Source organism: Octodon degus, unplaced genomic scaffold (genome assembly GCF_000260255.1).
Source record: "Octodon degus isolate 3935 unplaced genomic scaffold, OctDeg1.0 scaffold00421, whole genome shotgun sequence".
In the NCBI taxonomy this organism is placed as follows: domain Eukaryota; kingdom Metazoa; phylum Chordata; class Mammalia; order Rodentia; family Octodontidae; genus Octodon; species Octodon degus.
In genome coordinates, this window is record NW_004524997.1 from 131,230 (window position 1) to 148,291 (window position 17,062).

Below are 17,062 nucleotides of genomic sequence, written 5' to 3' on the forward strand. Positions count from 1 at the left end.
GTGCTGGGGGATTGAACCGCGGTCCCTGATGCTTTTGCTAAGCTTGTTCTAAGTAGGTGCTTTAGACCACTGAGCCATCTCTCCAGCCCCCAATTTGGTTTTTGTTCATGGGCTCTCTACCTACCCTTATGTCTTAAAGATTTCTACCTACTGTCTTTCCCAATAGATTTAGTGCTTCTGTTTCAACATAATTTTTATTAGAAAGACAAGATGACATTGAAAACCATTGAAAGAAATGGTGCCTCACACTCCAAAGGCTTCTCCTTAACACCTGTTCATCTCCTCTGTTTTCAGGGGTTAAGGATATTCTTCCTTCTTATCACGTAAAAAAATTCACAAGTCTCAGTGATCAGAATTTTCTGACATGCTCATATGTCTGGTTAAATACTGATGGTACATTGGTAGGGTAGTTCTTCCTTTGTTAACTAAAGAAAATTTAAAGTGAAGAAATGACACATTCTGTTGAGACCAAAGAGAAAAATTATGCATGAATTTCTTCACCTTGTCATTTTCTTATGGCTGGATATATGTGATCTTGGTGGGATACTAAATTAAAGTCATAAATTGTGTGATTAATTTTATAGGATAAGGTTAATACTATGAATATACATTCATCAAAAGAAGTTAAGAAGTAAAAGACAAAGAAAAATGTGCACTCAGCTTTGACTGGATCTTTAATAACCAACGACCAGGTTACTGCTTTCTTTTGTGTATCTCATGCATGTTTCATTCCAAAGCTGACACTTTGTTCAGATGAGCATCACAGGATACAGGAGAAAGAGCCTATATACAGAAACACACACACACACACACACACACACACACACACACACACACTCTCAATCCACCACCTCCATCCTCACAAGATTGTAGGACAGCAAAATATTTTTTTCTCCATTCTGAATTGCTTTCTTTTCTTTCAATTCTGATTTTATATGTTGAATCTCATTTGTATAATCTGAAGAGCAATAGGCTATATATGAGCAAATGTTGACATGAGTAAAATCTGACTCCACCAATACATGCAAATTTATTTCTGATGACAACTATAATAAAAACTTTATTGATGGGACTAAATTGACTGTAATTTTTGTGTGATGAATGAATGCTAAACTGGGCTATATAGTCAATTTGGATAAATTCCATTGCTTTAGTTAAATTTAAAGAGGAAAACTTAAACTTGTGGTTCGCTCATGAGGTTTTGAACATGGATATGTGTTAGAGAACAAGAGTTTATTTTCTCCTGCTTCTTCAGGGTGAAGAATCATTAATTACTCCTGGCATATATTTATGAAATCAGAGTGCTGGTAGTAGCCATTAAAAAAAAACTGCAGAGAAGGCTTGTGGTGAAGGGTGAAACCTTTTGAAAAGAGGTATTGCATACATTTCTTTCCATATATGAATAAGAATTAAAGGTTTTTCCCTAAGCTTGTGTAACTGAAGATAACAGTGTAACTCCAATAACAGGATTCCATTCTTTATTTTTAGGAACTGTATAAAGAACAACAGAAGTGAAAATAAAGCAGTTTGGAAGAGTTTTAAGTTCAAATATAATTTAATACTTCAACCAAATTGATTTTATGTATTTCATTAATATAAATTTATGATTTTACAAAAAATGACCTTTACAATATTTTCATTCAATAGCTATTCATTGACCATAGACCCTGGGGAGTGCTTGAGACACAGATATTCAATGCAAGGATCTCAATGAAAATGAAAATTTGGTACAGTCTAAAGTGTCACAGGGCCCAAGAAGCAGATGGGACGTAGAGACAAAGTGAGTGCTGAAGTAAACAGGACTAGGTCTGTGGTCTATTTTAAGCCTCAGCATGTGGAGAGTCAATATTTCTAGCACTATTTTATTAAAGAGACTATCTTTCCTCCAATGAACATGTTTGGCCCCTTTGTCAAACGTAAGGTGGCTGAGTGTGCTTGTAGTTATGTCTACATCTTCTAATCTGTTCCATTATTCCTCAGGTCTGTTTTTATTCCAGCACTATGCTGATTTTTATCATAGTAGCTTTGTAGTATAATTTTAAGTCAGGGATTATGATGCCTCCTGCCTTTCCTCTGTTGCACAGGATTGCTTTTACTATTTTAGGTCTCTTCTGTTTCCAGATGTATTTTAGGATTTTTTTTTCTAGACCTGTGAGGTATACCAATGATATTTTAATTGGGATTGCATTGAACCTGTATGACAATTTTGGGAGTATAGGCCATCATAAATTACTAAGCCTTCTATGTTTCTCCCAGGAAATTAATCATTTGTTCAGTTCCCATAGTATAGCTGCTCTTTCTCTCTGGGCACATCTATTTAGCCACATTTATTCAGCACCACCTATGTGAGGTCCTCCGTTAGGTGTCAGGTAACCTCAAAGGGGCAAGTCCTTAAACTCAAAGGGTTATCCTCCAGTGAGGGTCAAAAAGAAGTGAACAGGTAAATGGAACACAATGTGGTACAAAAGAGATAAATGTAACTGCCACAAGTTCACTTGGGCTCAGCATGAAGCTCAGTCAAGGATCTTTCATAGAGGAGGTATCAATCAGTGCAGACCTGAGCAATGAGTAAGTATCAAGGAGTCCAGGAGAGATACAGTGTATAGAGGGAAGCTATCCCAGGAAGAAGGTAAAATAGATGCAAGGGAGCATAAATTAAGCATTCAGTGACATTTGTCAAATTAATGAGTCCTTATGGAAAGTAGAACTAGGACTGGTATTTATTTCTTTAGTATAAAGAAAGATTGCTGACAGAAGAAGGAAAGTATATAGGGAATAAAAGAAACTTACAATTAACATCACAGAATATTATAGGAATATAAACAAAGTGAATTCATAGCTCTGCATAAAGCTTGTGCTAGAAGGAATAATGAATAAATGAACAGTGTATTCATTTTTAAACATTACTTAAATGTTTAAAACATTATTTTGTGGCCCATTATCACCAAAACATAATTATTACAAAAAGGGAGCATAAAATTTATCTCTTGGATTTAGATTTGGGTATCATAATGCTTTTATCTATGAAACTATAAGAAAAACAAAGTAGAGGAAGAAGAGATGAAGGATAAAAGTAGGAGGAGAAATAATTTCAGACATTTTGAGGGAATAAAAATATAGAAAAATGCTATATTCACAAACATAAACAAAATGGAAAAATTATGCTTAGTCTAAGAATATAAACCTTTAGAGGCCAGGTGCGGTGGTGCATACCTGTAATAGAACGGCAGGAGGAGGCTGAGGCAGGAGGATTGTCCCAAAATGCGAACTGCAAAGGCCTTGAGTGGCTCAGGCCTCTTGTGGCCTCCATCTTGGGCTGGTTTTGCTCAGTTCTTGTGGCTTTCTCCAGGATTTCCCAACATTCTAGGGGCGCTGCTACGCATCTGCAGCATCCTGGGAGCTCTACTGCAGTCTCTAGCATCGCTGGGTCTCTACTGCACTTTTCATTTCATTCTCATTGCTTCCCATACTGGCATCTCAAGGGCACATTGCCTGGCCTCCCAGGCCATCTTCTGAAATCTGGGTGGAAGCTTCCCTGACTCTACCACTCTTGCATTCTGTACGTGCAAAGCCAGCTTCATGTGGATGACTCCAAGGTCTGCCACCAGCTTGAATAGTAGCCAGGCTTCCTTTTGTTATATCTGTAGTCATCTCTGATTGGTTGGATCGCAAAGTGCTATGAATCAGATGTCCACCATTCTGACACATGGTGGCTTGTGGCTTTCTTTTCAAAACAGAGACTTTTGGAATTTTGAGGCTGTAGGACTGCAGCCTTACTGGTTTCTTTTATACTTGCAAGATCTCCATCCTGTTGTAAAGTACTTGGGCTCTTTATAATGTTCATATTTTTAGCAACCAAACTGTCCTCTGCTCAAGCTTTGAAGGTCCCAACTTTACTAGATCTTCCTTCCTGGCCAAATGCAAAAAATTTTAAATCATTCAGCTAGGTTGTTTGCTCGTAAGTCCCAGTGTGGAGCTTACCATAAAGACCCCAGCAGTACTCAGTCACAGCCTGATGTCTGTCTGCCTTGAATTTTCCTCCACTAGATTAATTATTCTGTTGCACTTAGTCTCAGTTCTTCACAAAGTCTTAGCTTTCCTCCAAAGCATAACACACAAGGCCTAGAGTCCAACAGCTAATAGAGACATTTCCCCATATCAGAGTGGTCTTAAGTAGCTGCCTTTATATCAACATTCTGGTCTTCTGAGCTCTGACTAGAGTTTCCCATTAAACTCAGGTTATAGCATCCTGTTAACACCTCCAAACCTTTCCAAACTCCTTATGGAAGGCAGCTTCAAGCACTTACAACCACAAGGTCAGATAACTTTATAGCAATGAAGCTTTTATCTTGTATCAAAATCTGTCTTAATTACTTTCCTGTCACTAAAACACAATGACTGACACCCACAATTTAAAGGAAGATTTATATGGTTTGTAGCAATTTCAGGCCACAAATGGCTGGTTCCACGGCAGGGCAGCATGGCTGAGAGGAAACACCTCATGGCATGGGGGCAGAAGGAAGTGAGAGATCAATGGAGGAGACAGACAAAGATGCCCTTCCAGGCTATGTGTCCAGTGATTCCCCTCTAGTCCAAGTTTCACTTCTAACTCCATTTAGCTACAAAGTCAGGAGTATCACAACCTTCCCCAAGCCCCACCTATAAGTTTATGAGGTTTTAGGGTGACATCTGGACCTACTCCCTAGCAACAGAATACACTATTCCCAGCCATAGAAAGAATGAAATTCTATTATTTGTGAGGACACAGATGGAACTGAAGATTATCTGGCAAGTGGAACAAGCCAGGCACAGAAAGACAAGTACTGCATGATCTTACTTAGATGTGCAATATTAAAAATTCATCTCATTGAAGTTCAGAGTGCAATGGTTTTCCTAGAGGCTGGGAGAGTAAAAGAGAGGGAAAGATGCAGAGATGCTGACCAATGGGAAGGAGGTTACTGTTTGGAGGAAGACGTTCTGGCTTGTGTTGCACAGTTGGGTAAGTACAAGTAATCATTTTGTAGTTTGTATTTCAAAATGTTAGAAGGAATATTTAGTGTTCTCACCATAAAGAAATAATAGATTAAGAATAATAGATTTAATAATAGATTAAAATCTGGATATATTTAACCAGATTTTAAAATTATGTAATATATACGTATATCAAAACATCAGTGGCACGCATGAAGAATTTTTACTCCTCAGTTAAAAATAAAAGAAGAAATTAGTGCTGCCGAAGTGGAGCCATTCCAATATTTGTTTGAAAAAGAAGCACAAGTTTATAAGTTATTAATTTGACTTGCTATTTTAGATAGAATTCATTGTTTAAAAAGAAAATGTGTGGGTGTGCATGTGTTTTCTCCCTTTTAAAGTGAGAGTATTAGCTACAAAATTTGATTTGAAATAGAACATAAAATGTTTATTTTTATAATCTTGTTTTTAACTGCACACTAAAATACACACAAGTAATATGGCAGACTTTCAGAACCTAACTCTATAAACTGTGAATTTTATGGTTGAAAGAGTGATATAGGTTTGAAAAGAAATGCATAAGAAAGTTTCATATGCATATTCCCTTTATAACACTGTTTTATTCACAGGGGCTGGAATACTCTCATCTATTTATAAGCTATTTGCCAAAAAGAGTGGTTGTCTTTAAGAAAAATAAGTCAGTTAATTGTTAGCCATCTTTTCTGTTTTTGCACAGGATTAAATTGCAACCTCACATCGATTAGTATGGCAGAACCTGAAACATCAAGCTTTAATTCAGGTTAATACATTTATTAAATATTTAAGTAAGCTGGGAAAAGCTCTCAGAATGTTTATTCTTTCATTATTTCCTTCTGTCATTCTTCAACTTATAATTTTCGTAGCCAGTCTTGGCTGTTTGCAATGCTAGGAGGGACTGAATCACGATTAAAAGCAACGACTTTCACTAGACATATTGATCAACTGATTTGTGAGTTCAAGTCCTGGCATCACCCTTTACAAGTTGGGTGATATGGGGCCAGGGAGATAGCTCAGTAGAATAAACACCTGCCTGGCAAGCTCAGTGTCCTGAGTTCAATCCCTGGTACTGCAAAAACAAAACAAAACAAAACAAAACAAAACAAAACAAAACAAAACAAAACAAATAAAAAACCAACCAACCAACAACAACAACAACAACAACAAACAAGGTGGGTGATGCTATCAAGCTACTTAAGCTCTCTGAGCATGAGTCTCCTCACCTTTAAAGTAAGTTGTTTTAATAAAAATATGTGACTACAAGTACTGACTAAGATAAGTATATGGTAAAGATCAATGTTAGCTATTATAAACCTATCTGAGAGTTAATTGTTCTCTGCCCTTTCACTGTTCTTGAGTTAATCTTCAGACCATTGTCTTATATGTAATGAAAATGCTCACACTTGGTGTACATCTCTTCATTGCTTGTCTCACTATTATAGTTTATAAATTCAATGTCCTCCTTACCACTCAGTCAACGGCATAGTCTCAGAAGTTTTTGATTTCTGACTCAAGGCACACTAAGCATCAACAAAAATGAGGTACTCACACTGTAGCCATACCACAAGCCTTGAGGGCACCACCAAGTTCATAACCACCAAGTTTTAAAATTTCAGTTGTAGATTACAACCTTGCATCCCTCCCACTTTCTCACATCCTTACCCTTCAACTGCTCATGTCTGACCTAGATGTTTGAATTTTCAATTTCACTTGTTGACATTTCCTTCCTAGTGCATGCTCAGAATTCTACAGATAGTCAAATAACTCTTCTTCCAATTTTAAAAAGTGTCTTTGTCTTAATCATTTTCTCATTGCTGAGAGAAAAATATCCAACCCCCAAAGTCAAGGGAGAAAATGTTTATTTAGATCACAGTTTGTAGATATTTTAATCCATAATAGAATGGCTCCAAGGCTGGATGGAAGATGTGCAACATTTCATGGTGGCAGAAGGCAGAACAAGCAAGCAACCAAGGTGGAAAGCAGTTCATGGTGGTCAAAGGTAGCAAAGTAACAAGCCCACCCCCAATGACTGCATAAGAGATTTGGGGGACATCTTGAACTTTTACTGTTATAGTTGTGTCTAGATGTCTCCCTGAAGCCTCATGCAGTTACAGAGGGTGGGCTTTTATAGAGATTGGTAAATTTGCAGTTTGTGACTTATAAATGGTTCAGTTCTGTGATTAAGGGTGTGAGTGTTACACTTACCTTAAGGAGGGTAGTCTGCATTCAGTATCAGAGACAGAAAGAGGCTTTCTTCCCCATTTCTTGCCTTTTCTGTCTTCTGCAATCATGAACTGTTTCTCCTCCAGGTTACCCTTCTGCCAAGCCACTCTGTCTTGGACCCAGATGATTATGAACTGAAACCTCTACAAACTGTGAGCTAAACAAACCTTTTCCCTTTAACTTTAAGTGTCAGATATTTTGCCTTAGCATGAGAGAAAAGTAGCTGAGGTAGAATTTGGTGCCAGAGAAGTGGGGTTGTTGTTGTGCCTATATATGATCATGTGGTTCAGGAGCCTTTGGGACTAGCTTGTGGGAAGAATCCAAAGGTTTGGAGGTGCTGGTTGTAAACGCAGAGCTGGAAAACTTTAAGATGTACTTCTATAGGAGATTTAGTTCAGGGTTCAGAATACCAGAAGGCTGATAGAAATCCTGCCAGTAGAGATAAGGCTTGGAAAGTTTCTTCTCAGAGGAAGTACTGCACTGGTTGTTGGACTTCTGACAATGTGTGTTATGGCTTGGAAGAAAGTTTGTGTGCACTTTCTTTATGTCAAGACTTTGAGACTCAGATTAAGGGCAGCAGACTAATTCATCTTGCTGAAGAAACATCAAGGCAGTCTAGTGTTGAGGAGGTGGCATGACTACTGGTGGGGGATTTTAGCCTGATCTATGTTGAGAATCAAAAGCAAAGAACCCAGAGGAATGATTTAAAGCACTGAGTTTAGCCAGAAAGGAAGATCCAGTAAAGCTGTTGACTGCAAAGATAAAACAGAGGAATTATTATTATTATTATTATTATTATTATTATTATTATTATTATTATTAATGTATTTGGTACAGGGGCTCATTATGCAGCTCAGACTTATAGTGATGCTGCTGTTTATAGTCTCCCCAGCACTGTCACTGCAGGTGTACACTACCACACCCAGACTCACCTGTTCAGTGTGCCCAGGGGTGGGGCCAGTATGGCATGCAGTACTGGGGATCAAACCCTTGTCCCTGCACTTGCTTAAGCAGGTGTTTAGTCTGCTGTGCTATCTTGCTGACCCTACCAGAAGAAATTCTGAGCACTGAATAGGAATTGGAGAATAGAAAAGATGGCCTGAGAGCATCACAAGAAGCAGCAGTACCCCACCCTTTGCAGCCTCAGTATTGCAAAAGTGAAATACCTTGCTTTGAGGAGAAAGCTACAGAACACAATGTTCCAGTATGGTGGCAGTCTAGAGAATCTGTTCCTTGGAATTGGATTTAGAATTATTTTGATTACTTTTCTCTCCTTGTTGAGGCAAAAATCCCAACACCCAGAATTAAGGAAGGAAAGGTTTATTTAGCTCACAGCTAGCAGAAGTTTTAGTCCATACTTGGCTGGCTCCAAGAAAGACACCACATGGCAGAGGGCAGCCTTTCATGGTGGTGGAAAACAGCAAAACAGAAAGAGCAAAAGAGAGGCGTAGCAGCAACCATGGCAACAGAGAGCAAATCTGTCTCCCTATATGTTGCATTTAGGCTATTCAACCTAGGCTGGGTGTAGCACTCACACCCAAAATTCCAACAGAATTTACACAGAGTCCCAGAGGCATTTACACCCATAATCCCAGCACTGAATCATGAATTAATCACAGACTCTAGAAGTCTGCCCCATAACTGCATGAGGCTTTGGGGGGAATAACTAGATGGAAATCATAACAAGAGTTCTTAGCCATCCAGGTTCTTCACCCCCACAGCCAAGAGAGAGGGAAGCCTGGCTACTGCTCCAGCTGGCAGCAGACCATGATATCATTCTTGTAGTACTGGTTTTAGGGGAATGCAGAATGGAAGAATTATGGGGTCAGAAAGGATTTCACCCAGATTTCAGAAGGCCTGGGAGGCCAGAAAGTGTGGCCTCCTAGAGGGCAGTGTGTGAAGCTGAGTGCACAGCCAAAGGTGCGGTGAGACCCCAGAAGTGTGGAACAGCCAGAAACATGAGCCATCTGAGGAAAACTGCAAGGAGGGAGCAGAGTGAGTCCAAGAGGTAAGCTGTGGGAACCTCCAACCTCACCACTACAAGTGCCATGGGGATGGAGCCACCCAAGCCCTTTGGAGTTCACATCTTGCCACAGATTTCTTCAGAGCTGTACATGGAATCGTAAGACTTACTGTTCGCTCTGCTGAGTTTTTGACTTGCTTTGGTTGCATTGCTTTATATTCTCCTGTTTATAACTTTTAGAATGAAAATGTATCTCGTGACATTGAGTGTTGGATGTGTATTTAACTTTCTTTTCATTTCTACAGAGGCTTACAGGTAAGAGTTTGCCTTAAATCTCAGAAGAAACTTAAGTCTTGGACTTTTCAGCACAGTTGAAACTTTTAGGACTTTGGCAACTTTTAGAGATGAACTAAATGCCTTTTTCATAAAAGAATGTACATGAGTCTTTGAGGCAAGGATGGACCTAAAAGGACTGTTCTTAATAAAGTTGCCAGCTTTATACCTTTTTCTGTAGCAGAAATTCTTCCAAATTCTTCATTCTTGGGAAGGAAAGAGGGATAAGGATGGGGAGATGGGAAGCAAAAAGGTGTTCGCCGTTTATACATTCTGATATTGCTTAACCTTTTTTTTAGGAGTATATTCATTTACTTATGCAATTAAATATATATGAAAAGTTAAAAAAGGATGGAATATTATGGTTTTTATCTAGATGTACCTCTAAAGTCTCATGCAATCATGGAAGTTGGGACTTTTTAGAGGTATATGAAGCTACAGTTTGTGATCTATTCCTGATCCAAAGTTGGGATTAAGGGTGTGAGAGCTAGACCCACCCGAGGGTGATAGTCTGATACAGTATGAGGGAAAGAGGTTTCTCTTCCCCTTCCTTGCTTGCTTTTGTTGTGTTCTGCCACCATGAACTGTTTCTCCTCTGGGATACCCCTCTGCTAAGCCACCCTGCCTTGAATCCAGATGACTATGGGATTATGGGATTATAGACCAAAACCTATTCAAACTACAAACTAAATAAACCCTTTTGCCTTTAACTTTAAGTGTCACATGTTGTTATGGCTTGTGTCTAGTTGTCCACCCTCCCAAAGTCTCATGCAGTCATTGGGGTGTGATTCTAGAGGTGGTGACTATTTTTTTTTAAAGACACATTTATTCAGCATCATGATCAGACTATTACATTTAGCAATCAACAGCATGTGTGCAATAAAAGGTCTACATTAAAATACTTTGTTGGAATGCTTTACCCTTTCTACAGAACAGAAACTAAAATAACCTGTTACACAATTAGTCACAAATGCAGTCCTCGAGTTTTTTGCCCATTTGCATGAGTATTGTCTAAAACGTGTCTTCTTTGAAGTAGCGAGGCAAGTGTGGTATTTTTGAATGACAATCTTATCCACAGAATCATGGTCATTAAAGGTTACAAAAGCAAAGCCCTTCTTCTTTTCACTGCTTTAGTCAGTCATAATTTCAATCACTTTGATTTTTCCATACTGTTCAAAATAATCTTGTAGGTGATGTTCTTCAGTATCTTCTTTAGTGCCACCAACAAAGATCCTCTTCACCATTAAGTGGGCACCTGGTCTTTGAGAATCTTCTCTTGAGACAGCTCTCTTTGGTTCCACAACTCTTCCGTCCACTTTGTGTGGCCTTGCATTCATGGCTGCATCCACCTCCTCCACAGTGGCATAAGTGACAAACCCAAAGCCACTGGAACACTTGATGTTAGGGTCTCTCATTACTACGCAGTCTGTGAGTGTTCCCCATTGCTCAAAATGGCTCCTCAGACTCTCATCAGTTGTTTCAAAGCTCAGCCCTCCAATGAAGAGCTTACATAGCTGTTCGGGCTCCTTGGAAGACTCTGACTTAGACATGATGGCTGTCAGAAGAGAGACTGATGATGCTTCCTCTGTGGTGTCACAAGCAGAAAGTAGAGGTTGTGATTAATTCATGATCCAGGACTATGATTATGGGTATGAGTGCTACACCCACACTGATACAGATAGCCTGAAGGCAATATAAGGAAAGGAGAAAGGCTTGCCTCTGCATTGTTGCCACTACTCCTCCCTTTGGCTTTTGCTTTTTGCTGTTTTCTGCCACCATGAACTGCTGCTCTCTGTCATGTGCCTCTCTGCCTTGGAGCCAGCCAAGTAAGAACTGAAACCTCCACTATGAGCTAAGTAAACCTCTACTTCCTTAATTTGGGGTGTTATGTATTTCACCCAGCAATGAGAGAAGAGTAACTAAGATAGGTATTTTGTTTCAGCAAGAGAGAAAAGTAAGTGGAACATCTGCATTTGTGGATTTGGGCTCAGTGCCATCACCCACCTTCTGTGCTCCTTCAGCAGTGCTTCTTTATGCTCCTGAGAAAAGCTTATGACTACATAACCAGTGTCTGGATGAACCTTGGAGCACCACCCTCATTGGGACCTTGATGTTTCATAGTTTCCCCTTCCATGTGCCGCTCCAGAGAATACAAATTATTGCTAAATGTTTCATGTTTTATGTCCACTCCTGTCTCCTAACTCTGAAAATTATATATGCTGACACATTAACAAGAAAGGCAATCAATTGTGAAATACTTAAGCTTTCCACCAGTCACTTATGAAATTGCCTCAATTAGTAGCTACCTTTTCTTCTTTTCAGTCTTGAAGGCTGACTTATCCATCTTCTTGCACATTGTCAGTCCTGCTATTCTCTTAAATTGAAGCAGAAGATTGAACATGCTTGTCTTTTTATTTTTGTGACTGGCTCAGCCTGTCCTAGGCTTGGGGCTGGCATGGCATGTGGTACCAGGGATCAAACTTCAGTCCCAACACTTGCCTAAGTTTGCCTAAGCAGGTGCTTTAGACTGCTGAGCTATCTCACTGACCTACACGCTTGTCTTTAACTCCATCTGTCCCCTTCTCTGCCATGTTGCCATATTTTAGTTATTTCCTCTTTTTAAAATTCTTTTCTTTTTCAGCTCATAATCAGCCTAGAAAACAGAATTCTCTGGGTATTTAGAAGCAGCACAGTATATTTAGAGGGAGAGGCTACATTGATAAAGATTGGCTCAAGCTAAAGGGCATTATGAAGCCCAAAAGTAGAAGGTAAGGTGAACACAAAATAGGAAAACACAAGTATCAAGGACAAATGTCTTGAAGATGGGTCAGATATAGTGCATATCTGGGCAAAAACATGACATATTACTGAATTCTACCACATATTAATTCATGCATATAGAACACAAGAAACTTATCATTATTGTTGACAATCAGAAGAGTTACATCATTCATTCATTAGTATTGCAAGAATAGTGAAAAAGGCCTTTGAGGGCTTTCTCTCGAGGGCTGAATGGCTCACATGTACTCAATCCCTCAGGTCATGCTGTGGCTATACCATAAACCTTGTTGATCTTAGAAACATATTTCTCAAAGGTCCTTAAACATTAATATTTCATTTGATGATAAAATTTTATATCCTCTGTTTTCTCACATCCTTATTCTTGGTCAACTCATGAGTTCAACTCTAAATTCAATCTCTTGAGTAAAAACCAGCTGAATACATTTTATGCACAAATTCACCCAAAGAATGATACCCAGGGGCTATAAGAATCTTGCATAGCTTTATATAACTGTATAAGCTCCATGATCTACTGGTAGTATATATTACAGCATAATAATGTATAGACACTAAATTGTGAGTAGAGTAGAAAAGGGCAAAATGACAAAGACTCAGCCATACACTTCATTTTTTTCTGAACCCATTGATTTTACAAGTGTTTTGGGGATTTTCAGGCACCATCTGTTATTGTTACACAAACTTTCTGTAGCCTCTGTTAAAGGGAAAACCTTAAGAAACATGTTAAATTTAGCAGAATGTAATAAGCAAAAAACAATTTACAAATCAGGCACACCTCAGTAGCAGAACAGGCTCTAAGAATTCTTGCCGGCAGTGTGATCAGGTAGCATTTATGAATGCAAAACAAGAGAGGTACAGAGACAGTTTAATTGCTACAACTTGCCAGTTTTTTATTTTTTGAATCAGTAAGCCACCTACAAAAGATAGTTCAGCCATTGTAATTGAGACTCAGCTATTTGTCACAAGCATGTCCTCCAAAATGAGGTTTTCAGTTAATTTACATACAGAGGTAGGAAGCAGTTCACTATGTAAGGAGCAAGGGCTTGAGTATGGAGGCATCCTCAGTTCAACTTTAGTGGAGTTGAACACCCTTAAGATCCTTGCTCATAGGGCAGTTTGAAAGTCAAGTGCAAAAGAAAAACTAGTTAATTCTAAGCAGTAAAAATGCTTGGTTCCTAATAGGGGCCCATTTTTCTTTAATGGTAAATGAATTCTTAGTAAAGCAGTGTGGTTCTCTGAATGTGGACCCATGGCCAGGAGCATCAGCAGCACATGGGAAGATTTTGGAGCTGAAATCTTTTTTCTTTTTTTTTCTTGGTGGAACCAGGGATTGAATTCAGACCCTTGCACTTGCCAGGGAAGCACTTATTCTACTGAGCCATCTCCCTGGCTCCTGGAGTTGAAGTCTTTGGTTATCACATTCAGACCTATTGAATCAGAATCTGCAGCTGCAGTCCCATTGATGTGTATTTGTCTCAGTTATTCTTCTCTTACTTCTGGGACGTATACCTGACACCCAAATGAAGGAAGGAAAGGGTTCTTCAGCACACAGTTACTGGAGGTTTCAGTCCATACTCGGCTGCATCCAAGGCAGACTGGCACATGGCAGAGGGCAGCAGTTCATGGTGACGGCAAGGAGCAGAGAGCAAAATGGAGGGGTAGTGGCAACAAAGGCAGCAAAGAGCAAGTCTGTCTACTTTATGTTGCATACAGGCTATCTTTCCCAGGCTGGGAGTAGCACTCCCACCCATAATCCCAGCAGCACTCACACCCATAATCCCAGCAGCACTCGCAACCACAATCCCAGTAGATCATGAGTTAATCACAAACTCTAGAAGTCTGTCCCATGATTGCATGAGGCTTTGGGTGTACAAGTAGACACAAACCATAATAGTATTTTGTTTTATTTTTGTTAAGTTTATTGGTAGAAATTTAGATGTACATAATGATCACATTCAATATAGGGAACTTGTACCCATACATGATATATGTCAGTTCCTTCCTCTCTTTTCTCCCATTCTCCTCCCCTCTTTTTTTCCTTTAGAATTATTTTATTAAATCATAAATGTACAACAGCTTCTTAACTCTACACACGCACTTAAATGTTTTAAAGGAAAAACGTTATGTCTTATTATCCTGGCTAATAGCTTTTCAAAACTTTGAGAAAAATCTTAAAAAAAGTTTCACATGTCACCTGAGACTTACAAATTTAACATTATCAAAGAAGGAATGCTTCTACACTCTTACAAAGACCACTAGAAAGAAACAATAATTAAAAAGCTAAGAAACTGTCTCAAAGGCATTTTTACAATCCTTCCTCCACAGTAAGGTAATGTTATTAAATAATCCAATCCATTCACACAATGGCTCTGTGCATCTGCTCTGGTGTCTTCTGCCATATCACTGCATATTTATGCATGACTGAGATAGGAGTTTCCTTAACATTGTTATTTCAATAACCTGAAGCTGTTCTGTTACCTCTGGGCTCTCATCCTCTCCTATTTATGCAGTAAAGCCCATGGCAAATAGGAAGAAGCTAGTATCAGCTCCTTCCAGCATAAACTCCACTTACTCCACTGCCTCCTGGACCATAATTTCCTCCACCATATGTTCCCCCCATGTTTCTGCTACGACCAAAGTTTCCACTTTTCTTTGGACCATAGTTAGAAGGTTGCTGGTTATAATTTCCAAAATCATTATAATTTCCACTTCCATAATTTCCTCCTCCATAATTGTCATAACCGCCTCCATAGCCCCCACCCTGGTTTCCATATCCAGGTCCTCCACCACCACAACCTCCTCTTCCTCCTCCATAACCAGGGCTCCCTCCAAAGTTGCAACCTCCAGGTCCTCCTCCATACCCATTATAGCCATCGCCAAATCCACGTCCACTTCCATATCCATCAGATCCTCCTCTAAAGTTACTTCCTGGTCCTGGTCCAAAATTCCCACCGCCACCACGTGAATCCCCAAAACCAAAGTTCCCTCCACTTCCACTCCTTGAACTTTGGGCTTCCTGCATTTCTTGTCTGGATAAGGCCTTTCTTACTTCTGCATTATGACCATTAAAGGTGTGGTATTTTTGCAACACAATTTCATCCACAGGATCATGGTCATCAAAAGTAACAAAGCCAAAGCCTCTTTTTTTCCCAGACTGCCTATCAGTAATTATCTCATTGGTATCAATCTTTCCATATTCTTCAAAGTAATCTCTAAGGTGATGCTCCTCAATATCTTCTTTAATTCCACCAACAAACAGTTTCTTCACAGTCACATGAGCCCCTGGTTTGCCAGACTCCTTTCTTGCTACAGCATGTTTTGGTCCAACCACTCTCTCATCAAATGAATGAGGTCTTGCAGCCATGGCAGCATCAACCTCAGCCATGGAAGAGAAAGTTACAAAACCAAATCCTCTTGATCGTTTGCTTGCAGGATCCCTCATAACCACACAGTCTGTCAGTTTTCCCCATTGCTAATAGTAGTTCCTCAGACTTTCTTCTGTGGTTTCAAAACTTAAGCCACCAATAAAGAGCTTACGAAACTGTTCCTTTTCTTTTTCCTCTCCAAAGGAACAGTTTCTAAAGTTTTCTCCATCGCGGACTCAGTCCCTTCAGCCGATTTCCCGCAGCCCAGCGAGATGAGAGAGATCTCCGCGGACTAACACGAACCGGACTTGTCCTGGTGCTGTAGCGAGAACTGCCGCCGCTCGAGAAACACCAACTGCACGTCCACACACCACCCGGCACTGCCGCTACTCTCCTCCCCTCTTTTTAATCCATCTTCCTCTCCTATTTATGAAGATTTGTTTCCATTTTATCCTTTTCCCCTTATTTTTCTCTCTCATTCTCCTTTCTTTTTGAACTAGTTCTCCCTACTACTCGCTGTCATATATTTTGGTTCTTAATAATGCTTTCTGTTTCTTACATAGGCAATCTGATATTTACACATATGTCTGATTTATTTCACTTGAGAGTATGGTCTCAAGGTCCACTCACATATGTATCAATATTTGAAGTTTATCCTTATTTATTGTTGAATAGTACCCCATTGTATAAAAAGCACATCTTTCTTTATCCACTCATCAGTTGATGGCTTTTAAGTTGTTTGCAAAATTTATCTATTGCAAACTGTGTTGCTATAAACATAGATGTGCCTATTACACTGTGGTATGATGCTTTTAATTCTTTTGGGAAGATACTAAGAAGGGGAAAAGCTGGGATAAATGGGACTTGCAGTCTTAGTTGTTTTTTTTTTTTTAAATCTCCACTCTGTGAACCAGTATTTTAGCAAGTTCTTTAGAAGTTCTTAAGTTTGAAAGCCACTGGTCAGAATTGTTAAGCAGCACTGTACTCAGACACATACGCAGCTGGCTCAGTGACTCAACAAAAGAATGTTAGGAGATGGTAGATGGCTGTGTGGGGAGCAGTGAGAAAAAGTAGCTAATCTAATCCTGACTGAAGTCAGAAATACATTGCTGCATGAACTTAATTCATTGCACAACTCTGAAAAAAAGATGGCTGCATTCTTGTTCATACAGGAAAGATGGCTATAGTCACGCTCACACCCAATACAGAGTTTATGAACAAAAACAAAATTTTGATAAATGGTTCTGTTTGTGAGCAGATTTGTTTTGAACCAAAAGCATTTGTGAACCAAAGGTACACTGTAATGTATTAATGGTGCTGTGATAGTGTTCAAAATGATAGGATCTAGAGCTTGGCTGAGCCCTGGCCACCT

At 39.4% G+C, this 17,062-nt stretch overlaps 2 pseudogenes; both read right to left on the reverse strand.

Moving 5' to 3' along the window:
* The window catches only part of LOC101592435, a 21,947-nt pseudogene extending 9,830 nt beyond the window's left edge, over positions 1-12,117 (reverse strand).
* Positions 12,118-14,867: 2,750 nt separating this feature from the next.
* On the reverse strand, positions 14,868-15,919 carry LOC101591662 (annotated as a pseudogene).
* Positions 15,920-17,062: the final 1,143 nt, after the last annotated feature.